This window comes from Mobula hypostoma, chromosome 6, assembly GCF_963921235.1.
Source record: "Mobula hypostoma chromosome 6, sMobHyp1.1, whole genome shotgun sequence".
Classification (NCBI taxonomy): Eukaryota; Metazoa; Chordata; class Chondrichthyes; order Myliobatiformes; family Myliobatidae; genus Mobula; species Mobula hypostoma.
The window spans coordinates 142991901-143017397 of NC_086102.1; the positions used below are offsets into that span (position 1 = coordinate 142991901).

General features: G+C 40.1%; 1 protein-coding gene across 5 annotated transcripts in view; it reads left to right on the plus strand.

Moving 5' to 3' along the window:
- Window positions 1-25497, plus strand: part of LOC134348459 (diacylglycerol kinase beta) — a 579084-nt gene that overhangs the window by 402544 nt on the left and 151043 nt on the right. The window lies entirely within an intron of this gene.

Below are 25497 nucleotides of genomic sequence, written 5' to 3' on the forward strand. Positions count from 1 at the left end.
CAGAGAAGGCAGCACTTTCACCTGTGAGTCTGTTGGTTTCATCTATTGTATCCGGTGCTCCCGATGTGGCCTCCTTCATGTCGGTGAGACCCAACACTGTTCATGGGACTGCATTGTCGGGCATCTTTGCTCTGCCCACTGCAAATGGCAGGATTTCCTGGTGGTTTCCGGTTTCAATTCAACTTCCCATTCCCAATTCTGTCATGTCTGTCCATAGCCTCCTCTACTGCCATTATGGGACCAAGCTCAGGTTTGAGGAGCAACGCCTTCTCCAACTTCTCTAACTTATGAAGTTGGAGAAGGCGTTTCTCCCCCCTCCTCCTTTCTCTTTTTTTTCCATTCCCCATTCTGTTACCATCTCACCCCTTCTCTTTTCCTCATCGGCCCATTGCCTCTACTTTCTTCCATGGTCCGCTGTCCTCTCCTATTAGATTTCTTGTTCTTCAGTCCTTCACCTCTTTCATCTGTCCCCTCCCAGCTTCTCACTTCATCCTCCTTTTCCCACCCACCCACCTTTCCATCTGGCTTCACCCATCACCCACCTCTCCTTCCCCTCCCCCCCCCACCACCTAATGTTCCTGTCTCCCTCCTTAACAGTCCTGATGAAGGGCCTCAGCCCAAAAATTCAACTGTTTATTCTCCTCCATAGATGCTGCCTAACCTGCGGAGATCCACCAGCATTGTGTGTGTGTGTATTGCTCAATACTTCCAACATCTGGAGAGTATCTTGTGTTTGTGTTGTTTATATTCCTGACTTTACATTTACAGAACAGTGAAGCAGAGGGTTATTTGAATGTTCTGCACCTCTCTGGTGAATAAATCAGAATGATCAGTTATTGAAATTATTTTTTAAACTGATTCTTACATTCTTAAATGAATATGAAAGGATTGATTTCTGGATAGGAAGAAAACAGTATTGTTAATATGCTATTTTGAAATGCATTGCCTGTAATGATGGCAGCAATTTACTGGTAAATAGTAATAGAGCAAAAGAGAATTGGAAGGGTACTTAAAGGAGGAAAATACAGGGCGACATGAAAAGAGCAACAAAGTATGAATAATCAGGTATTTTCTCTCAGCGCTGACTATTACTACTGGTTAATCATGTTTACATTTTAATACACCCATAACATGCATTAGTAACAATCTCCAGGGTAGTAATCTCTAGATTGCTGTCTGTGCAATGCAACAGTGAGAGTAAGAGTAGAATGATTTGTCTGTGAAAGCAGCTAAGACGTGTATCACAGAGACACCTGGCCCACATATCCAGATGAAATCAATGTACCATTAATTTGTTTATATGTTGACTTTCAGATCCTAATTCCTATCCTCTAAATAGACAAAGTTCGAACAGTACAAACCAGAAAGTAGGAAATGAAAGTCAGATTTGTGGGCCGAGTTACCTATGATCAGAGTCCACAATGCTAACAGGCCTTAGTTGGAGACTCCTAGAAACTCCTACTAAAGGAGCGCTGATGCATTAAGGATTGTCCACTAATATTAGTAACTGTTTCAGTGGTTAATTTGCCGACTGTGTAGTCATCGTTATTTTCCTTTATTGTTTTTATTGAGCTAATAAGTAGTCCCGGAAAATAATACAGTTGCACTTTTAAGTCACGCCTGACAAGAATATGTTCATTGATCAATGTGGATTGATTAAGATAGCTCGAGATGACTTCAAGATGGCGACAGCAAATAAAAATGGGTTTCACATTTCTGCTGCAAAAGCCAGGCCACCAGGGAAACTTTGCCTTCATAGACATAAGAAAAAAAGGCAGCAATAGCCAATTCAGCCACTTGTAGCTGCTCCTGTGGTTAATATAGGCAGCTCCTAAGCTGAATGACTTCTGGCTCATACAGAGACTAAGGAAGTGAGAGATGGAAGCTTGGAGAGGTAGTCACCCCTAGGATGCAGGAGGCAGATCACTGGGTGACCGTCAGAAGAATGACGGGAAGTAGGCAGCCACTACTGAATGCTCCTGTGGCCATTCCCCTCAATACTAAGTATACCACTTTGGATACTGTTGAGGGGGAAGACTTACTGGGGGTAGCTGCAGCGACTAGTCTTTAGCACTGTGGCTCAGAAGAGAAGAGAGGTGAAGAGGACTGCAGTAGTTATAAGAGATTCCGTAGTTAGAATAATAGAGACGAGTTTCTGTGGATGCAGTAGAGAGAGCTAGATAGTATGTTGCCTCCCAGGAGTCAGGGTCAGGGACATCTCAAATCGGGTCCATGGCATTCTAAAGGGCGAGGCTGACCAGCCAGATGTCTGGGTACGTATAGGCACCAATGACAGAGATAGGAAAGGTGAGTAGGGCCCTGAAGAGAGATCTTGTGGAGCTAGGTAGAAAGTTGAAAAGCAGGACCTCCAGGGTAGTAATCTCTAGATTGCTGCCTGTACCAAGTGACAGTGAGGGTAAGAATAGGATGATTTGACAGATAAATGTGTGGCTAAGGAACTGATGCAGGGGGCAGGCGTTAAGATTTATGGATCATTGGGAACTCTTTTGAGTAAGGTACGACCTGTACAAGAAGGGCAGGTTGCACCTGAACCAGAGGGAAGCAAATATCCTTGCGGGCAGGTTTGCTGTAAAAGAGAGGTGAAAGTAGGTATCGGACTGCTGGAAAATGATGCTGGAGAGGTGGTAACGGGGGACAAGGAAATGGCAGACAAACTGAATAAGTATTTTGCATCAGTCTTCAGTGTGGAAGACACTAGAGGTGTGCCAGAGGTTTGAGGTGTCGGGGAAAGAAGTGAGTGAATTTGCCATTACTAAGGAGAAGGTGCTTGGGGAAACTGAAAGGTCAGAAAGTAGATAAATCCCCTGAACCAGATGGTCTACACCAAGGGTTCTGAAAGAGGTGGCTGAAGAGATTGTGGAGGCATGAGTAATGATCTTTCAAGAATCACTAGATTCTGGAATAGTTCTGGAAGACTAGAAAATTGCAAATTCACTCAAGAGGGGAGAGAGGCAGAAGAAAGGATATTATAGGTTAGTCTAACCTAGTTAGTTAGGTTGGGACGATGTTGGAGTCGATTGGTAAGGATGTGATTTTGGGATACTTGGAAGCACATGATAAAATAGACCAAAGTCAGCATGGCTTCCTTAAGAGAAAATCTTGCCTAACAAATCTGTTTGAATTCTTTGAAGAAATGACAAGCAGGGTAGACAAAGGAAAATCAGTGGATGTTGTGCACGTGGATTTTCAGAGGGCCTTTGACAAATGCCACACAGGAGACTCCTTAACAAGTTAAGAGCCCGTGGTATTACAGGAAAGATACTAGCACGGATAGAGGATTGGCCGATTGGCAGAAGGCAAAGAGTGGGAATAAAGGAAATCTTTTCTAGTTGGTTGTGGTGTTCCACAGGTGTCTGTGTTGGGACCACTTCCTTTTACATTGTATGTCAATAACTTGGATGATAAAAGTGATGACTTTGTTGCCAAGTTTGCGGACGATACAAAGATAGGTGGTGGAGCAGTAAGTGTTGAGGTAGCAAGGAGGCTGCAGAAAGATTTAGACAGTTTAGGAGAATGGACAAAGAAATGGCAGATGGAATACAATATCAGGAATTGTATGTTCTGGCACTTTGGTAGAAGAAATAACAGTGTAGACTATTTTCTTTATGGAGAGAAAGTTAAAAAAATACGAGGTACAAAAGGGTTTGGGAGTCCCTGTGAAAGATTCCCTGCTTAATTAGCAGGTTGAGTCAGTTGTGAGGAAGGCAAATGCGACATCAGCATTCATTTCAAGAAGACTACAATATTGAGGCTTTATAATGTATTGGTGAAGCCTCACTTGGAGTATTTTGAGCAGTTTTAGGCCCCTTACCTAAGAAAGGATGTGTTGACATTGGAGAGGGTTCAGAGGAGATTCACAAAAATTATTCCAGGATTGAATGACTTATCATATGAAGGTTAATGGCTTTGGGCCCATACTCACTGGACTTCAGAAGAATGAGAGGGGATGTCATTGAAACCTATCAAATGTTGAAAGGTCTCCATAAAGTGGATGTTTTCTATGGTGGTGGAGTCTGAGACGAGAGGGCACACCCTCAGATTGCAGGGAAGTCCATTTACAAAGGAGATGAGGAATAGATTCTTTAGCGTGAACACAGCCCAGCACATCACGCAAACCAATCTTCCATCCTTGGACTCACTTTACACTGCACGCTGTTGGAGCAGTGCTACCAGGATAATCAAGGACACGACCCACCCAGCCAACACATTTTTCGTCCCTCTTCCCTCTGAGAGAAGGCTCAGGAGCTTGTAGACTTGTATGGCCAGATTTGGGAACAGCTTCTTTCCAACTGAGATAAGACTGCTGAACGGATCCTGACCTGGATCTGGGCCATACCCTCCAAATATACAGACCTGCCTCTCGGTTTTTTTGCACTACCTTACTTTCCCTTTTCTATTTTCTATTTATGATTTATAATTTAAATTTTTAATATTTACTATTGATTTGTACTCCAGGGAGCGCAGAATCAAATATCGTTGTGATGATTGTACATTCTAGTATCAATTGTTTGGTGACAGTAAAGTATAAAGTATAACCGGAGAGTGGTGAATCTGTGGAATTCATTGCCGCATATGGCTGTGGAGACCAAGTTATTGGGTATATTTAAGGCAGAGGTTGATAGATTTTTAATTAGTCAGGGCGTGAAGGCATAAGGGGTGAGGGCAGGAGATTGAGGCTGAGAGGGAAATGAATTACCCATAATGAAACGGTGGAGCAGACATGATGGACCAAATGGCCCAATCCTGCTCCAATACCTCATGGTCCAGATATAATCATTACTTCAGTACCACTTTGCTGCATTAATAATGTATCCCTTAGTTCCCTTAAAATACAAAAATCTGTCAGTCTTTGTCTCAAATACTAAGTGTCCTTATTTTGATTCTGGGAACCTTGGTTGTTGAAGCCCCAGCTATGGACAACAGCTTCCCTTTGTGTCCATTGCCAAAATCCCTAAGATTATTTTTATGTTTCAATTAAATTAACTCTGCAACCTGCTTAATATCTCCTCATAAGGAGAAAGCTCATCCTACCCCAAGAATCATGTGAATCTTTAGATCACCGTCTGCACAGACCGCCAAGCACCCAGTTTTACACAAATCCTGCATTAATCCCACTTTCTCATCAACTCCCACCATGTTTCACCACTCACCTGTATTCTACCATTTGTCTGTGTCTGTTTCAGCGCAAACACTGCTCTCCCCTCCAGCAAAGTATTTACATGCGATGCTGCCTTAGAGAGGTGGCATCTATCATCAAAGAGCCTCTCCATCTACACCGTACATTGTTTGTGCTGTAACCACCAGAATCAGGAACAGCTCCTTGCTTAACACCTTCAGATTCTCAAGTCAGCTTGCACAGTTCTAACCCAACCCCAGCAACAACATGCTACAGATCATCCCTTGCATCACCTTTCACTTGTCTCTGATTGTGTTTTTTGAATTAATGTTCTGTTTCACACAGTCTTTTCCTTAACCGTCTTTCATAATTTCTCCATAATTCGCATTTTGTGTTGTTTGGGTCTATGGCTACGTCCACACTACGCCAGATAATTTTGAAAACGAAGCTTTTTCTCTTCGTTTTGACCCTTCATCCACACTGAACCGGCATTTTTAGCCCCCGAAAATGGAGATTTTCAGAAACGGTCTCCAGAGTGAATAAATCTGAAAACGCCTAATATCCGTTGCAGTGTGTACGGGGTAACTGGAGCTTTTTAAAACCACTGTGATGATGTGCCGGAACAAATGGCGGCAGCGCGGCATTTCATTGTTTTCTTCTTATTATTCTTCTTATTATTATTATTATTACTACTACTACTTTATTGTTTAGAGTGTACAATCATCACAGCAATATTTGATTCTGCGTTTCGCAGAACCTAACAATTTCAGAACAGACGGCAACAAGACTGAAGCCAGAAGAGTTAGAAATGTACTCACCAAATACTTCGACCCATAGCTTACTGAATAAATAAGTATACTCACTTTGCCCTGTTTTCTGTCCTTGCTTGTATGAAGGTAAGGACAGAAAACACCCTCCGCCACCTCCAGTTTAAATTCCATGTGGAATATTTTGGAGGATCAAGAACCAAGAACTAAGAACCAAGGTGGTTTACCTATTTATGCAAGTACTTCTCTGACAATAGATGTGTAACAGCCTAATGTAACATTGTATGGAAATACAAGATAACACTGATGCAGACATGTTTTATACATTTAACAAGGTGCTTTATTAATGCAACAGAGTTAGTCAATTTTTCAATGTTCGTCGTCAGCCGGGTCATACTGTCCATGAACTCCCTGTCGGTTGCCTCCTTACGCTCCAGTATTTGTTTTAGTCTTAAGTCCTCCTGCGCGAGAGCCAAGAGCAATTCCTTTTAAGTTTTTCTACTCTGTAACTGGATAAACATGCACCAAGTATACCATTTCCTCTTCGCTTGTTTTCTGTGTGTCCTGCGCATGCCCAGTAAGAGGAGATTCGCTCAAATATCTGTCTAATGTGGACAGAGATATTTTGAAAAACGCTTAGTGTGGACGCCTGTCGTTTTTACTCGAAACAGGCATATTCAAAATTATCCGGACGTAGCCTATTTGTCTGTGGTGCTGCTCCAAGCAAGCTTATCATTGTACCTGCACCTCATTGTACTTATACATATGGCAGTAAACTCCATTTAATTTACATACCAGGGCAACTTACAGTGGCCAATTAACCTACCAATCCCTACGTCTTTGGGATGTGCGAGGAAACCAGAATAACCCGAGGAAGCCCACGTTAGCAGAGGGAGAATATGCAAACTCCACACAGACCATCCAGAGGTCAGGAAGGAACCCAGGTCTTTTGTGCTGTGAGGCAGCAGCTCAACGTATTGTTTCACCTGGATTTCTATATAATTGTCACATAACATCATCATTTTTGTATTCGAATCCTCTTGTATTAAAGGCAATATTGTTGGCACTCTTGCTTACTCTACTGCACATTATCATTCAGTGATTCATGTAACAAGGACACTCAGACTCTTCTGAGCATAAACACATTTCAATCTCACCCTTTAGGAAAATCTCTCAGCTTTTCGATGTTTTCCACCAAATAATAGAACCTCACATGTGTTCTCATATTCCAATTGCCAAGCCCTTGCCCATTTAGTTAACCTGTTCATATTCCCCTGCATTCTCATCACAACTTGTACTGTCATCCAGATCTGTAGCATCAGCAAATCTGGATATGTTCCCCTTGATCCTGTCATCAAGATCGTTCATGTAGAATAGATTGTGAATGGTTAAAGACTAAGGACTAATCATATCCACCCCAACTAAAAGTGACCCATTTATTCTTTTTCAGTTCTTTCTCTGTAAACTAATCCAAAGTTCCATGTGCTCAAATGTTCTTCAATAATTAATTACAGGTTTTATAGAAATTCAAATCCACTACATCTCCCAGTTACACACACAGAATGCTGAAGGAACTCAACAAACCAGGCAGCATCTGTGAGAAAAAGTACAGTCGACATTTCAGGCCAAAACGTTGACTGCATTTTTTTCCATAGTTGCTGCCTGGCCTGCTGAGCTCCTCCAGCATTTTGTGGATGTTGCTCAGATTTCCAACATCTGCAGATTTTCTCTTGTTTGTGGTTTGACATCTCCCAACTTCCTGTCATCCATCCTCCTAGTTGCCTGTTCTATATCTGATGTGAGGAATCTCAGTTCCCTTTCATCAATCCACATTGATTTAGCCTAATCCTATTTTCATTTTCAAAGTGCCCTGTAATCATTTCTTCACTGATAAATTCTAGCCCATTTTCCACCAGTGGTGGCAGTCTAATTGGTCTGCAATTCCAAGATTTTGTCCTCTATCATTTCTTAAATAGTTATATTTGCTCCCCTCCCACCTGTGGGAACTATTCTGAAATATGTGGAATTTTGGAATATATCAACTACTTACCTACACTAAAAGAATAAGTTAAACAACCAATTAACCCATCAATATCTATTTGCAAAGTGTGAGGAAAACAAAGCATCATGGATAGGACATGCAGACTCCACACAGACAGCACACGAGATCATGATCAAACCCAGCTTCTTAGAGCTGTGAGCCAGCAATACTATCTGCCTCACCAGGACGCTGCCCCTAGTTCAGGGGATTTATTAGGTTTCAGTCCCATTAATTTCTACGTTACTTTCTTCTCAAGTAGTACTAATTTCTTCCAGCTGCTCAATTACTCTAAACCAGTTGTTCTCCAGTGTTTCTGGGAGGGCTTCTGCCTTTGTCCCTGAAGGGGTCACAAAATATTTGTTTAATTTCTTGGCCATTTCCTTATTTCTTAATGTAATTTCCTGTCTCATAATCTGGAAGGCATGCTTTGCACAGATCACTAGAAGCCTTTACAATCAATTTTACATTTTTTCCTTGTTTCTACTTCCCCTTTTTACTTTTTAGTTCCTTGATTCTCCTTTGAAATTCTAAAAATTTTCACAAGTTTCAGCATTGCTGCTCTTTCTAGCTGCATTCCTTTGGTAAAGGGCCAATTCAGAACCTAAACAGAGTTGGAATGAAATTGATGATGAGCATTTTAATTGTAAATAAGAGAAGAATTCGTGCTTTTGTTAAAGCAGGTTTATGGGGAAGTTGTTCATCAAAGTAGCCTGCAAAAGTTCTAGTGATGCGAACAGCTTTGAGTCACTTATATATGGAAGTTCATATTTGAATGTCATGGATTTTTGCATGTATCAGTTAAGGTCTGTTTACCACCATACATAGCAGATTATGATAGCAGATAAAGTAAGTCTGCCATTATGTTCATCTAAACATCATCAGAAGCAAGTGTTTAGCAAACGTTTGTAAGATTTCTGTTGAAGTTATTAATTATGAAATTGTTACTTATATCATGCTTATTGATACAACTACATTTGTACAAATCTATGATTGAGATCTTCATTTGTGACGTTGTAGCAATATGAGAGCTTTAAAATGGTTAGATTACTGGTAGATTAAGTAAATAATATGCAGAACGTAACTGGATGAAAATGTTTGGTCTTTGTCATTCACGGGTTTAGAATTTGGTTCAGACATCGTTCTCTGCATGTTGCTAAAAATAAAACCTGCATGTGCACACAATTCTGAACCCAAGCTGTAACCTCCCAGTATCTGGTTATGCTTCACTTAGCCTGGTTGCATGAAGTGTTATGAAGCAACCCCGACTCCAGCCCCTAACAGGTTTGGTGTAACAAATTTCCAGCAACTCTCACTCTTATTGCAATATCCATTACACTACAGCAGAGTGAATGCTTCATAGCTGCAGTGACCTGGGTTCAGTCCTGATTTCCATGCTGTCTGTGTGGAGTTTGCATGTTCACCTTGTGATTATTTGGGTTTCCTCTGGTTCCGGATTCAGCGTCTTGACCAGAAATGCTGACGGTCCGTTTCCCCCCACAGGTGCTGCCTGACTTGCTGAGTTCCTTCAGCGTTTTGTTTAGTGCTATGGATTCCAGCACCTGCAGCCTGTTGTGTCTCCTCTGGGTTACCCACATCCAAAAGATGTACTGGTTGGGTGGGTAACTAGACACTGTAATTTACCCCTGATGTAGGTGGGTGGAAGAAGAATCAAGAGGAATTTGACAGGCATGTGAAAGAGAACAGATTGTAGATACAAGAAAATAAGTGGGGGGGGAGGTGTTAGTGGCATACTAAGTGGCATAGATACATTGGACTGAATAACCTCCTCATTTGTAGTATGGATGTATGAAAGATTATCTGATTCTGGCCAGTATGACAAGAAATCTAGTATTTTGTATACTTGTAATAATGATTATGTAGATAATCCGAACAATAGGTTTTCCTTGAACTTAAATGCTTATTTTTACAAAGGTAATTTTGAAGCAGTTCAGACCACACTAGTTAGACCTGAGCTTAATTCATTCCCACAGAACAATAATGTGGGTTCTTCAACAGCCTAGAGGCACTTTAGAGGAGCACTGTGACAGAAAGTTGACACTAAGCCACAAAGTGAAAGTTCATTATCGGGATGTAGGTGTCTCTAGTAAGGCCAGCATTTGTTATCTACCCCCAATTGCCATTGAGGAGGTAATGGTGAGCTACCTTATTGAACTTTCCAAGCAGACTACTTCACAATATGGTTGAGAAGGAAAATCCAGAATCTTGCTTCAGAGATGATGAACAGCAGTATGTTTCCAAGTCAAGAATGGGCCTTACAATAGCTTTGTGAGTTTTGCCTTTGCCAAGCTTACCAAGGAACTAGGCTGTTTGGAGCTTGTCTGGGAGACTGGCTTCTGGGTTTGGTAGTCACTCAAGGGAAGTGTGAGGTGATCAGTGATTAAACAGGGTTCAGTGGCCAGGTAATGGTCAATAAAGTGCTGGTTCAGATTGCTGGATGTGTAGAGGAGAGGTTTAGGACAAGTGTTGCAAGCTTGAAACAGTGAAGGAAGGAGACCTAAAGAGCATGCTATCTGAGTTGGGTTCCCAGCGTCCAGCTGGGATCATCTCGCACAACTATGCTTTGAATCAAGCTCCATAGACGCTGTGTCAAATAGCTTTTGCAAGAGTGACATGCAAACATGAAAAAGAGCTGCAAGAAAATACCTGAAGTACTTTCTAGCCTTGATTGCATGCAGCAGGATGCCCTGATGTACAGTATGTCCAGAGTCCTCCACATGTAATAGTACCTCAAATGAGAATTCAAGACTTCAATCAAGTTGTATGAAAATTTATTGTATTCAATTAGGTCAGTTTTTTAAATTGAAACTACATATCGCTTCTTTCCTCCCTCTTGAGTGGCTCCCTGAACCATGGTATCATAGCTAGGCTGCTAATCCTTCCTACAGCTCCCACTCTCATCTGTTGGATCAGCGGTCAAGAATCGCAGACCAGTCGGACAAGTTTAAGGGCCGAGGCTTCTCCAGCACTACCTCTTGGATTCCTCCTACCTGCTTCACTCAGTCACACCTGACCACAGATCCAATTTAAAGCGGTTAATTTAGTCCTTGATTATATGTGCTGTTCTCCCGAGGCAGCAGGAAGTATAAACAGTGTCGAGGGGAGACTGACTTTCGTGAAAGACAGGGCTGCTTCCACAACTCTCTGCAATTTCTGGCAATCTTAGGCAGAGTAATTGCCATATCAAGCTGTGATGCAGCTGGATAAATACTTTCTGTGTTACACCTGTAAAAATTGTTAAAGGTCTTTGAGAGACATGCTAAATTTCTTTATCCTTTTGAGGAAGTGGAGGCACTGGTGTGCTCTTTTGACTGTAGTATCTACATGGCTGGACCGGGGTAAGCTGGTGATGTTTATACTTTGGATCTTGAAACTCTCAGCTATCTCCACCTCAGCATTGATACAATTAGGTGTAGACTCCGCTGTTCTTCTAGAAGTCAATGACCAGCTCATTGGTTTTGCCGACATCACTAATTTGTTAACACTTGCACAGGTCTATTGGATAGTTGATAAGAGTATGAACCTAGCTGATATTTCCATCCCCAAACTGGCACAGTAACAGAATTATGAACCTCTGCTGCTACCCAGCTTGGATTAGCAAACATAATCCTGTTTAGTGATTACATTTCAGATCCTCCTGGACTAAAAGGATTATCCAGTTAATGAAATGTGGCTTGTTCCATAAACCGCTTATTATTCTGACCTAAACACCTTTCTGGTTATAAACTATGTATCTTAGTAGGATATCATTTGGATCTATGTAAAACTCAATTATTTATTTTGAACGGACATGTTTTTCTTTAGGCCATAACTTTAAATCTGAAGTATTAATCAAGAACTACATCCATTTAGCAACTGTTCATATTTTCAGTTGGGCATCTTTCCTTGGGATTTCTACATTTACATTATCAGGCACTGATAAATGTCTATCATAAGGGTGGGAATTAATTTTTACTAAGATATTTGAGTGACTTCCTTTTAACTGCTGCATGCGGTCTTTCAATTTTTTTGTATGTACTTAACCTACTTAAACTGATGGAATGACTCACTGATACTATTCTTGCTGTTTTAATATAGTCCTCAATAGAAACATTTATAAATTTTGATTGCAAGATTATTGTCACAGTCTTAATCAAAGATTCAGGTTGTCTGTTGAGAAATAGGGGCCAAGATGTTCAATGAAACATTTGTTCAAAGCAGATCACGTCAGTCTTTGAAAGTGTGCAATTGAGGGAACTCTTTCCTTTGACAGGAGGTTTAGGAAATAGCGATTTAGATAGTTGGAAAAAGGCTGGGGGATGCTGATGAAGTTTTTGCATCCAGTTGTGTTATGGTTTCTAGAATGCATTATTTCCAGCTGTCTAATGTTTAGGTTCTTCTTTGGCGTTGGTGCTTACCTTCTCAGCTTGTATGATGGAAGCAGATTCAGTAGTGAGTTTGGAAAGAGAATCTGATGCTTTCTGAAAGTGTTACAGGGGAAAAAAGTGGAGAATGAGGTGATTGGAGAGCTCCTTCTGAGGATCAGTAGGTCTTCATTAGGCTTAATGACCTTTAGTGTCGAAAGACTGTTGTAATTCCAAGGCTTCAAATATTCTAATAACATTTGTACGAGGGGTGATTGATAAGTTCGCGGCCTAAGTTAGAAGGACTTAATTTTAGAAAACCTAGCACATTTATTTTTCAACATAGTCCCCTCCTACATTTGCACACTTAGTCCAGCAGTCGTGGAGCAGATGGATCTTGGACTTCCAGAAAGTGTCCACAGCAGGGGTGATTGATAAGTTCATGGCCTAACGTAGAAGGAGATGAGTTATTAACTTCAAACTTTCTACATAATCACTCAAAGAGTTGAACTGCATGTGCATGTAACGAGATCTGTAACTCGTCTCTTTCTACCTTAGGCCGCGAACCTATCGATCTGTCACTACACAGTGGCTCATGACTGTGAGTCCAGCTACATTTATCTTGGGTTACACACTGTTGTGCAGTGTTTATAATTGTGATGGATGCCCAAACCAAACTTGTATCCCATTCTTCAAAATGTTACACATTAGTTTGGCATGATTTAAATGCCATTCTCTCCGCCGGCCTGTCGGAACAGATATTAGTATTCCTTATTTAGTAAGTAAAATAATTCCTACATTGTTACTGCCATGATGAGGCCACTGTCAGGCTGGTGAGCAGTACCTCCTGGGTAGCTCCCAACTTAATAGCATGAACATCAATTTCTCTAACTTCTGGTAATTTCTCGCCTCCCCCACTTTGTTTTCATTTCCCATTCTGGCTCTCCTCTCCTCTCCTATCAGATTCCTTCTTCTTCAGCCCTTTACCTCTTATACCTATCACCTCCCGACTTCTTACTTCATGCCCCTTCCCCCACCCCCCCACTACTCATCAGGTTTCACCTATCATTTGTCAGCTTGTACTGCTTCCCCTCCCGCCCACCCCCCAAACCTTCTTATTCTGGCTTCTTCTCCCTTCCTTTTCAGTCCTGATGAAGGGTCTGGGCCCAAATCGTCGACTGTTTATTCCTTCCATAGATACTGCTTGACCTGCTGAGCTCCTCCAGCATTTTGTGTGTGTAGCACAGCATGGCAAGTTATGTTTGTTCTCTAATGTGTAGATTCTTCAGTGGGGTTTGTTGTCAACCCCCTCAGACAATCAAGCTGGTCACTTACAGTAAACTATTCATGAGTGCATTTTTCTTTTTGGCTTTGAGGTATGCATCAAAAGCTTTTATTCTATTTCAAGGAAATACCTTAAATTAAAACCCTTACCTTTGGGAATCATGTAAATATTTCAGCTGCCTCCAAAGCAACATGAATGAAAATATTGGTGGTCATAAGCTCGACCATGAATGCCAACACTCACCTGTTGAACTCACATGTTGAAAGTATGTACAAACGTACATATGAGTGCTGGCATTCGTGGTCAAGGCTGAATCAAAGATAATAACATCTGGATGAGAAACTGGAATAACCTACGTCGCAAGAACTTTTCAGGAGCAGAGAATGGGTAGGGAGAAAGCTGTCAGGAAAAGAAGAAAGATATTGATTTTTATATATTTAAAGAACCACCTGTAGCATTGAACAGTTAATGGGGAGCCATCTCTTTATAGAAATTATTGCTTTGAATAGAATCCCTAGTCAGCAGCATTAAATGTGCTGTATAGTCATGAAATACTATGCCTTGGAAATTCATTCGATTGATTTCAGTGTTTGGGGATGAACTTCTAGGCGTATGTACCCTGAAACATTATTTTTAAGTGAAATTAAAATGAATTCAGATTTAAAATTACATTGCTTTCCAAAAGTTAAGTACTTTTTTCTTGATGTAAAAATAAAATTACAGTTGGATTTGGCTTCTGAGTAAGAAGTCTATGACTAAACACTTTAACCCAAAATGATCTGATGTATGCCATTTTCTACATTACATAGGTTCATCTTTTTGTCAATTTCCAACTCAAAATATTTGCAAAAAATACCAGTTGATAACAGCTGGTATATTAAAGGGGCATAGAAGATTTTGGTAATTAATATAGCTAACAGTTTAAATGGTTAAGGTTCAAAAATGGTAAAAAGCCTTTTCAAACATTGCCTTTATTTTCTATTCAGTTGCTAACAGTTGATACCTACAGAAATGAAATTAATTTTCAGATCCAGCAAGGATGACTGGCAGTAATTAACCAATGGAATTAATGGGATATTGAGTCATGAAGTGACTTAACTCTCCATGGATTTTACCTCGAACTACAGAATAAGTACAGGATCTTACTGATGTATCAAAAATGAGCTACTTATCTAAGGCAAGGATTGTTACCAATTTCAACAGATACTGTTTTCTCATTTTTTTACATTTATATGTCAATGGGTACGAGCCTCATTATTTGTGAAATGCAATTTGAGGAGTAGTCCTTTGACCACTAGGATGCGCTAATTAAGGTGCTGATTAATTTGGCAGGCAACAAGGAAACTCCTCTATAGCCAACACAATTTAAAATGGTCGAAATTACAGATGTTGAGAGGTCCCCTGGCAGGGTCTTTTGTTCTCAGATGGGGAAGATAAGATTACGAATTTGTAGCCAATGTTCTTCTCCATCAAGTTTAGAACTTTGTAATTGATGCCATCTCCTACAAAGAAAGCCTTGTCTCTTTACATTTGGCTTTGTTCATTTCTGTTGTGTATTTGATACTTCAGTAATATTTGAGTAATATTGTAAATATATTGTTTCAGCATTCTTTGTTGTTTACATAATTCATTACCGGTTATATGTAAAAGTATGTGAATGGCACACGTCATTAAACCATCACCAGTTTCGTGAGACTGTCCTGGAGTTTCTGGAAGAAACAATTCAAAGAATTCCCCTCCCAAGATTCGGTCCTTATGAGTGACCTTGTCAATGTTTACTTTTTTCCACATTTCTATTATCAGGGAAACACACACAAACATTGACATACTGTTTACGGGCAAAGATGACAGGGATAACAATGTGGTTAGTCAGATTGTTAGTCCAGCAGTCATTTCTACTTGTTATGATGTGCGTGTCTGGACATATATATGGTGTTTTATTCATACAATATTATCTAGCTGTTGTCATTTCCTTAATTTGGGATTCTGCAGTGAAATCTTGTCAAGATAGAACGTTGGTTACAACACCAGGCCCCTGAAACAGGCACTCAATTCTTAAATCTGTTATAGCAACAGATTACCAGGTGGGTAGGGGGAAAAGTTTAAGGATATTATCAAAGCCTTCCAAGAAGTGCAATATCCCCACTAAATGACGGAAATCTCTGGCTCATGGCCACTCATTGTCAGGGAGGAGTATTGCGGATGCCCTAGAGAACCACAACACCCTTTGGCCTAAGCACAAAGAAGCCCACTATGAATTACAGAGGTGTCTCCGAACGTAGTTGTCCTCCTACCTTTCTGTTCCAGCGTTTGCACTTCCCAAACTGGCCTGGCAGTCTTGTTTGGACCTACAGAGTTAAAATGGAAGCATGCAACCTTGACTCCAAGCAATTCCCTAAGAAGAAGAATGTTCTGATAATTAGTTTTGAGCCAATGATTCTCCTAGTTTTCAAATCACAAATGTGGCTAGCAGAATCATCTTCATAGTCTGCACAAGTAGTTAGTGAAACTTAGCATTAACATTGGAGGTCATTGATTTGCCCCTGTAGTTAAGGAGTTACGCATTCTGTATCCTGGCAATGCCTTAGTCTTGGCAGATAGCAGGAAAACCCTGCCGAGTACTTTATTACAGAAACTATGTCTGCCAATAATAAAGAATCAGGCTTCACTATGCTGGATTGTGTTAGGGTTACTTTTATTGGGCCAACGTGAACCAGTCATAAAGGCAGAATCTTGACCTCCAGTAGGAGCTAAATCTTTTACACTCACAATTTCTTCCAGATTCTTGCCCATTAAAGATGTCCCAGCACTCTGTGATAACTGCTTGATGTTTATATTTTTGAGCATTTTCTGCCACTTCACATCCATATAAAACAGTGACAGCATTTTGACAAGGAGTTAATTGGCTGCAAAGTGCTTTGAAATGCAGCCAGAGATTTCATAAATATATATTTTCTTTCTTTCTCTCCATATTTGTACTAACCCACTCTCTTAATTTCTATTACTTTCATTTACTAGGTCTTTTGCCTGTGTTGAATTTTCAACAACACTTCTCTGCTCCAGCATTGCACAATATATATTTATACTGATCAAATTGCCAATTAATCACAAAACAGCTAGAAGTAATAAGAACATAAGAAATAGGAGCAAGAATAGGCCATTTGGCCCATCAAGCGTGCTCCACCACTCAATAAGTTCATAGCTGATCTGGCAATGTACTCATCTCCACCTACTTGCCTTTTCCACATAACTTTTAATACCCCTACTATGCAAAATTCTATCCAACCTTGTCTTAAATATATTTACTGAGGTAGCCTCCACTGCTTCACTGGGCAGAGAATTCCACAGATTCACACTCTCTGGGAAAAGCAGTTCCTCCTCATCTCCATCCTAAATCTACTTCCCTGAATCTTGAGGCTATATCCCGTAGTTCTAGTCTCACCTACCAGTGGAAACTTTCCTGCCTCTATCTTATCTATCCCTTTCATAATTATAACCTCCCTGCTCTTAAATTCAATCCCTCTAGCAATGAAGGCCAACATTCCATTTGCCTTCTTGATAACCTGCTGCACCTGCAAACCAACCTTTTGTGATTCATGCACAAGCACCCCCAAGTCCCTCTGCACAGCTGCATGCTGCAGTATTTTTTACCATTTAAATAATAATCTGATCTTCCTTTTTTCCTTCCAAATTGGATGACCTGGCATTTACCAACATTGTACTCCATCTGCCAGACCCTTGCCCACTCACTTAACCTAGCTATATCTCTCTGCGGACTCTCCGTATCTTCTGCACAATTTGCTTTTCCACTCAAATTGTGTCATCGGCCATCTTAGATACACTACACTCGGTCCCCTCTTCCAGATTGTTAATGTATATCGTGAACAGTGGCGGGCCCAGCACTGACCCCTGTGGCAACCGCTCGCCACTGATTGCCAACCAGAGTAACACCCATGTACCCCAACTCTCTGCTTTCTGTTAGTTAACCAATCCTCTATCCATGCTAATACATCACCCTCAACTCTGTGCATCCTTATCTTATGGATAAGTCTTTTATGTAGCACTTTATCGAATGCCTTCTGGAAATCCAAGTAAATAACATCCATCTGTTCCCCTCTATTCACTGTGTTCGTTATGTCCTCGAAGAACTCTAGTAAATTTGTCAAACAGGACCTGCCTTTGCTGACTCCATGCTGTGTCTGCCTGATGGATCCATTTCTTTCCAGATGCCTCGCTATTTCTTCTTTAATGATAGCTTCAAGCATTTTCCCAACTACAGATGTTTAACTAACTGGCCTGTAGTTACCTGCCTTTTGCCTACATCCTTTTTTGAACAGTGGTGTGACATTCACAGTCTTCCAATCTGCCAGAACCTGCCCAGAGTCCAGAGAACTTTGGTAAATTATTACCAAAGCCTCTACTATAACTTCTGCTATTTCTTTCAATACCTTGGGATGCCTTCCATCAGGACTAGGGGACTTGTCTCTCTTTAGGCCCACAAGTTTGTTCAGCACTACATCTTCAGTGATAGCTTTTGTATCGAGGTACTCACCTCCCATCGCATCCATAACATCAGGAATTCTGCAGATGCTGGAAATTCAAGCAACACACATAAAAGTTGCTGGTGAACGCAGCAGGCCAGGCAGCATCTCTAGGAAGAGGTGCAGTCGACATTTCAGGCCGAGACCCTGATGAAGGATCTCGGCCTGAAATGTCGACTGCACCTCTTCCTAGAGATGCTGCCTGGCCTGCTGTGTTCACCAGCAACTTTTATGTGTGTTGCATCCATAACATCTCTATTTTGTGGGCACCGACACAAAATAGTCATTCAAAGCCTCGGCCATTTCCTCATTACCTAATATCAATTCCCCATCTCATCCTCCAAGGGACCTACATTCACTTTAGCCACCCTTTTCCACTTTAATTATAATAACTTTTACTATCCCTTATTATATTTTGTAGTAGTTTATTTTCATAATCTATCTTCCCGTCCTTTATTGCTCACTTAGTGGTTCTTTGTTGCTTTTTAAAGTTTTCCCAATTTTCCAGTTTCCCACTACTCTTGATGACTTTGCACAGACAAGCTTTTAGTTTGATGCCTTCTATGTCCACAGAATTGCGGATTCAAGCCGTTCTCCAGATTATTGCACACAAAAATCTAGACCAGCAGTTCACTGCAGCTCTGAGGAAATATCGGAAGCACAATTTTTGGGCAAGATGACAAACCAGAGCTCCCATCTTCTGTCCTTTCACTCTGACATCATTTTGAAGCCTAGCAGGGGACTGCGTGCTGGTATTTTGAAGAACATTTTTGGATCAAACAACATCATAAAAGCAGATTGCCTGGTTATTAGTAGTAGTATTAGTAGTAGTAGTAATAGTAGTAGTAGTCATACTTTATTGATCCCAGGGGAGATTGGTTAACACATTGCTACTTGTGGGAACCTTCCATGTACATGCTGTTTGTGCTTTTCCTAAGTTACAGCAGCTACAGATCTTCCTGAAGTACTTCTTTGACCATAAAATACTTTGGGACATCCTATAGAAATGCAGTCTCTTCATCAAATGACAATTGTGCTTACATTTTTTGCAATTAATTTGTTACCATATGGGTGTTCCTACAGCAGGAAATAATTGATTGGGAACACATGTCAATGGTCCAGTCTTCACTTTTACTTCCCCATTTGCAACAGAAACTGTGCACATGCAATGTGAAGTTTCACAGCATTGTGCAATCTTGAGCCGTTCTGAGTCATTGATCGTGGTCCTTCCTCCTCCTCTGATGTGACCCGACACATTGTTTATGTATTTTCAAAGCACCGAAGCACAGACAAGTCTGTTTAATCTCAAGTTTTTACTCATTCTTCACCAGGAATTCAAAATTATAAAATTCATGTCCCAAAATCGATTAGAACGATCACAAGAATTCTCATCAGGGTAAAGGAATTCTGAAATTCAATGTTTTGATTTCATTCATTTATTCATTAATACCACTTTTCTGTTTAAAGATTGGGTTTGTAACCCCATTGGGTGGCAACATTGCAGAAGAGGCAGTGGTCCAAGAGTGATCCTGAGGTAGATTGCAACATGTGATGGAACAGCAAAGCACAGTTTATTTCTGAGCCAGGCGAATATGATGAAGGATGACTGGGAGCGTCTGTAACCACTGGTTTGAGGTTCACTGCTGAAGGTCCAGTAACCACAGAGGCAGGAATCCAGCTGAAGCTATTGTTGTTAATCTTATTTGAAGGTTTACAAACATGAATCAGTAACAGGGTAGAGTGTTGGACCTGGGGGAATGCTCCTCATCTTCAACTGCCCACAGTCCAATCCCCTTTGATATAGTTGTACAGTTCTTATCTTCCCTTATCCACTTGGGGTCCCGAACACTGTTCACTCCAAGGTAAGGTGTGTACGTGTGCACACGCACACATCTTTTGCTCCTACCGCACAAAGGAAATTAAATTGCGCATAAAAGGTCGTCACCTCAGCATGTTAAGTATATTTCACAATCACATACAATCACGTTTCCTTTCATGGTTTCTAATGCAGTTGGTGTTGACAAAGTGGAATTTGCGATGATTTGTCTGCAGATTTTAGAACTGGCTTATTTATGCTGTTTTAATTGAAGAAGTTATTGATTCACTATGTCAAATTCCAAAGAAGCAAAGGACATGAAATGCAAAAGATCTGCTAGTTCTTTTAAAGCGAAAAGGCTCAATGAAACAGTAGAAGCCACGATAGTAGAAAGTTCATGAGGTCAGGAACATGCAGCTACGAGAAATATTTATGCACAATACAGAAACTGGTGTTACCTGTGAGTATTGTCTCGATGAAAAAGTTGCTGGAGAATTTGCAAGTGGGAAGAAGTGGAGTGATATTTGGAAACTTGACTTTTTTAAGCAGCATTTAGCAAGCAAATCTCAAATGGATGGTGTGCAAAAGCTCCGATGAGAAAATCTTTCATTGTCCAATTAAAGGCTTGCTATGTATGTTTCGTGAGAGTGTAAATGAGCAACAGCAAAAATGATCAAACCGAGAAAAGATCAAAATTCCTATTGACAGCCATTTTATTTCTTTTATTGATGAACAACAAACTGGAATTGGTAGATTATTTTCCTTAGAATAGCTTCAGGTTTACTTCTACTTAAAAATTCAGTACGCCCATGTTGTTGTCACTTGGCAAAATATTGCACAGGATTTTTTTTTGCACACACTGGTCATGACACATCAGAGGGAACATTGGTCCTGAAGTCAGAACTGATCCTGGGAATTATGCGATTACAGGCTATGTACAATATCAACTATTTCATTCTATACTTATCTGCCAAAATTATTTTGAAATTCTAAGTGGCATTGGCACTTTAATTGTCAGCCCAGTTATTTACTTAAGTTCTTAAGGAATACAATTTGTACCAGTATATTCCTTTTTCTCTAATTTAGCATTGAGGACAAGCTTTGCATATTTGGTTTTCAACAGATCTCATGTAAATTTGGAGGGATTGAAAAGACCTGTCTCTTTTTAGCTAATTATCTTTCATCTTCAAAGGCAAATTTACATGTCATTTAAAATTCAATCACTTTTTTTGAATATTTTGTTTGTAGTTCCAGGCAAGGGGCCCAGACAATCTTTCTGATGTTTTATTTATTGTTTTTTTTTCTCTTTTCCCTCTGTGTAAAAGCTTACCACAAAGAAACCAATACCCTTCAACAGATTGAAATAAAACCCAATCAGTCATCATATGTCCTGTTTTATTACAGGAAACTTTACATCTATACTTAGTATATTTACCTCACAACCACTGTAAGAGGCACAGCAAACTGAGCTTGTAACTTAGCTTTGTAAAGGAAATTGTTAGTTGTTAAGTCAACCACCACTTCCACAAGTTGCAGACAAGGGATAACTTACATTGTAGTACTTTCTTTCAGTCATAGATCATCCATCTATGTGTAGTTGCATGCCTCATCAATATGTTAAAAATGTGTTGTAACCTATGGCCTGCGGTCTCTTTAAAAGAAAGTGTACACAAAATCTTATTGTGCATGGCCCTGTCAGTATCTTTGTTAGTGAATACTAAAACGACCAAGTTGACTCTCAAAAAGTTCCAACATACTGTTTCTGCTAACTTTGAGACCCAATATCCAAAAGAACTGGTCTTTCCAGTTCTGACCTAAAATATTAACTGTTCCTCTTTCCACAAATGACTTGATGAGTATTTAAATTAATTTTCACATTACTTTTTTTCCAAGCCTTCCCTTATTTTTTCAGTATTCGATCAAGAAATTAGTTTTCTCTACACCATTTTTCAATTCCCTTGAATTCTGATACTTCCACGATGGAAGCTTTTTTCTTGTTGAAGTTACCTCTCCCCTAGCATTGTGACACAATTGGTCATGGATGCCCAACATTTCTGTACTAACCAAAGGCCAGAACACATAGATATTCATATAAGTGGAAGTATGCGGGTTTAATTTTGGAAAATTTCCTGCCAATCACAATTTGTTAAAGTGACCACCACAGAGTACTGATAAATATGTAATTTGTCGTCAATACACTGAGGATACCGAGGATTGTTGAGAGGGTATGCCACTGTCCTAGATACAATATGAGGACAAAACAATTGTAATCTTCTTTATTTATTCACCAAGGAGATAACCAACCTCAATGTCCTCTCAGTGTCGTATTTTTTTAAGCATATGAGATATCAATAGGGGCACTTAGATATACAGCAAAAAACAGCAAATTCTGTAAAGACTCTGGTCCCTAACAACATTCTAGTTGCAGAGCTATAGGCTTGTAATCTAGAACCAGCCATGCCTCCAGCAGTGCAACTGCCAACACTAAAAACTGCTTGACAACGTGAGAAATTCTTCAGATATGTCCCATCTACAGAAATGGCAACTCCAATGCAGTCAATTGCCACAATTCAGCTCATTCTCGGTTACCAATAAAGCGTTTCTCCCAAAACATTTTGCTCTAGATCTCATTACAACATTTTTCCAAACACTGGCAGAGGAAACAAGTTCCAGACGTGAGATTAAGAATGACTGCCCTGGATATTAGAATTGACCTATTTCAGCATCAGTAAACCAGAGCAAAACTGAAGACAACTGCAGTCAGGGAAGAAAATTCTTCATGAGCTGGAGTGATAACTAGAACAGAAAATTATGATTGTGGCTGTTGCAAACCAGTCATCTCAATCCCAGGATTTAACTGTGGTTGTTCAATATTTATCAAGTATGTCAATAGTGGCCCTAATAAGTATCAAAGTGGAATGCTTTCTGTCAATCGCGCAATGGTTACTGCATTGGATTAGAATTGAAACTAAATGTTGAACACAATGCCAGTCCAATCACTATCCCGAGACCCCACCTACTCCAGACATTCTCACTTCTTTTTCGCCTTGGGCAGGAGAGACAAAAGCCTGAAAGCACACATCAACTAGCTCAAGCGTAGCTTTTACCCCACTGTTGTAAGACTATTGAATGGTTCCCTAGTACAATAAGATGGACTCTTGACCTCACAGTCTAACTCATTATTACCTTACACCTTATTGTTTACCTGCACCCCCCTTTAACTGTAGCTGTTACACTTTATTTTGCATTCTGTTATTGTTTTATCTTGCTTTATCAATGCTGTATGTAATGAATTGATCTGTATGAACAGTATGCAAGGCAAGCTTTTTACCGTGCCTCAGTGCATGATGATAAACAGATTCCAATTCCAGTCGAAGAACAAAAAATCTACCCCTCATCTTTCCAGTTATCAATTGCTAATTCAGATACAATAACAATGCAGTAAAAAGATTCAACAGAACAAAAGATACAGTCTGACAGAATGGATAGCCTAATCTTAATAGACCATGCATTCAATGCTATGAAAATCTATCCATGTCCTTATGAGTAATCTGTTTCGTTGGATTACTGTGCTCACTCACATCACAACAATGCCCATCGTTACTGTATTCCGTGAAGTTCTAAAATACTTCTTTGAATGAGTTTATTATTTTAACAATTTCTTGTGCTAAAAATCTTACAGAAGATTCAGTATTCCAAATAGACGTTCTACAAATCAATCCTCTTGTTTTAACCATTTGTTTTCAATCCCTCCTTCCCTCCCCTCTTCTCTCATCACCCCACCCCACCCCCTCCACCAATTATATTGGTATCTACTAATCATCAAGATCCTAGGTTCTGTTATTTTTTTTACCAAGTTTATTTCAAAAAGAATGCAGTATTTATTTTTTTTTAGCACAGTAGAATATTAGCCAGTCTTGACATTTTCCCTCCAGGAAAATAAATGAATGTCAGTGCTGTCATTCACAATATTACTGCTTCTATTTTTAACTTTCTTTTCTTGGGCTTCTTAATAAAGATACATGTAAATACATAATTTTAATTATATCATGCTCAGAAGATGATCTTCTAATGTAGAGAGCAGAAAGTACCAATTAGTCGTAGTGAAGATATTTCTAACAGCAGAGCATATGAATGATTGCAGGAAGTAGGCTAATTGAAGAAAACAAGTAGCTATGTTGAATGTAAAGATGTAAAGCCTCATAAATGACAACATATTATGTGCATATTGAAGCTGAAGCTCTTAGCGGATGGTTTCACATTTCTGCCATTATACGCTTAACCTCCAATGTAAAGTAATCTCAGAGGATGATGCATTAAAGATGCATGTATGTAATTACAGCCTGTGCTATTGAGATCTGCCTTTGATATCCCTGGGAAGCAGTGCTGACTGTCCAATTTAGGTGCTTGCTTGCTGGTTGCCTTCAAAGGCAAAGCAACATTAAAGATGCGAAGTGCTTTACTAGATACAATATAATGCATTACTGCTGAATATTCTCTAACTGGCCATGGATCAGAATAATGTATTGGGATTGATAGAGCTAATAATCAAAGTACACTGAAAATAACACTTAGTTTGATGCCATGGCAAATCAATTCAAATTCTCTTTCTGAATAAATTTGAATTTCTTGGAGCTGCAAAGCAGTTCACATTCTGCTATGTTTATGGTGAATTTAAAAACTTATCTAGAGTGTAAAATGGCAAAATTTGTGATTATTTTTCTGTTTGTCAGTGTTCATTAAATAAAAAATAGTATACAGCCTTTAATCATAAAAGGTGGCTTCATTAACTTCAAACAATCATGTTTGAATTGTGGCCAGAGACCATTTAGGAGACATCAGAGAGCTGGTACAATACAAGAGCACCTTCAAATGAGTGGGCAAAATTGGATGAAGGAGGGAAATAGGGTTCAAAAAGGAGCATTGTTTCTCAATCACAAACACGCAAAAGTCTTCAGATGCCGGTCCTGAAGATTCAGTCCTGAAGAAGGGTCTCAGCCCGAAAAGTCGACTGATTACTCTTTTCCACAGGTGCTGCCTGACATGCTGAGTTCCTCCAGCGCTCAGTGTGTGTTGCATTGTTTGTCAGTAACACTGAGTTACTGGGTGAAGTAATTAGATATGCAAATGAAATTGCACATATTTTTCTTCCAAATAAAATCAAGTGTTTATTTCATTAATTCACAAGCAAGAGAAAATCTGCAGAGGCTGGAAATCCAAGCAATGCACACTAAATGCTGGAGAACTCAGCAGGCCAGGCAGCATCTATGGAAAAGAGGAAACAGTCGACGCTTCAGGCCGAAACCCTTCAGCAGACCTGGAGAAAAACAGCTGAGGAGTAGATTTAAAAGGTGGGGGGAGGGGAGAGAGAAGCACCAGGTGATAGATGAAGCCTGGAGGGGGAGGAATGAAGTAAGTAAAGAGCTGGGAAGTTGATTGGTGAAAGAGACAGAAGGCCATGGAAGAAAGAAAAACAGGGGAGGAGCACCAGAGGGAGACAATGGGTGGGCAAGGAGATAAGGTGAGAGGGAGAAGGGGATGGGAAATGG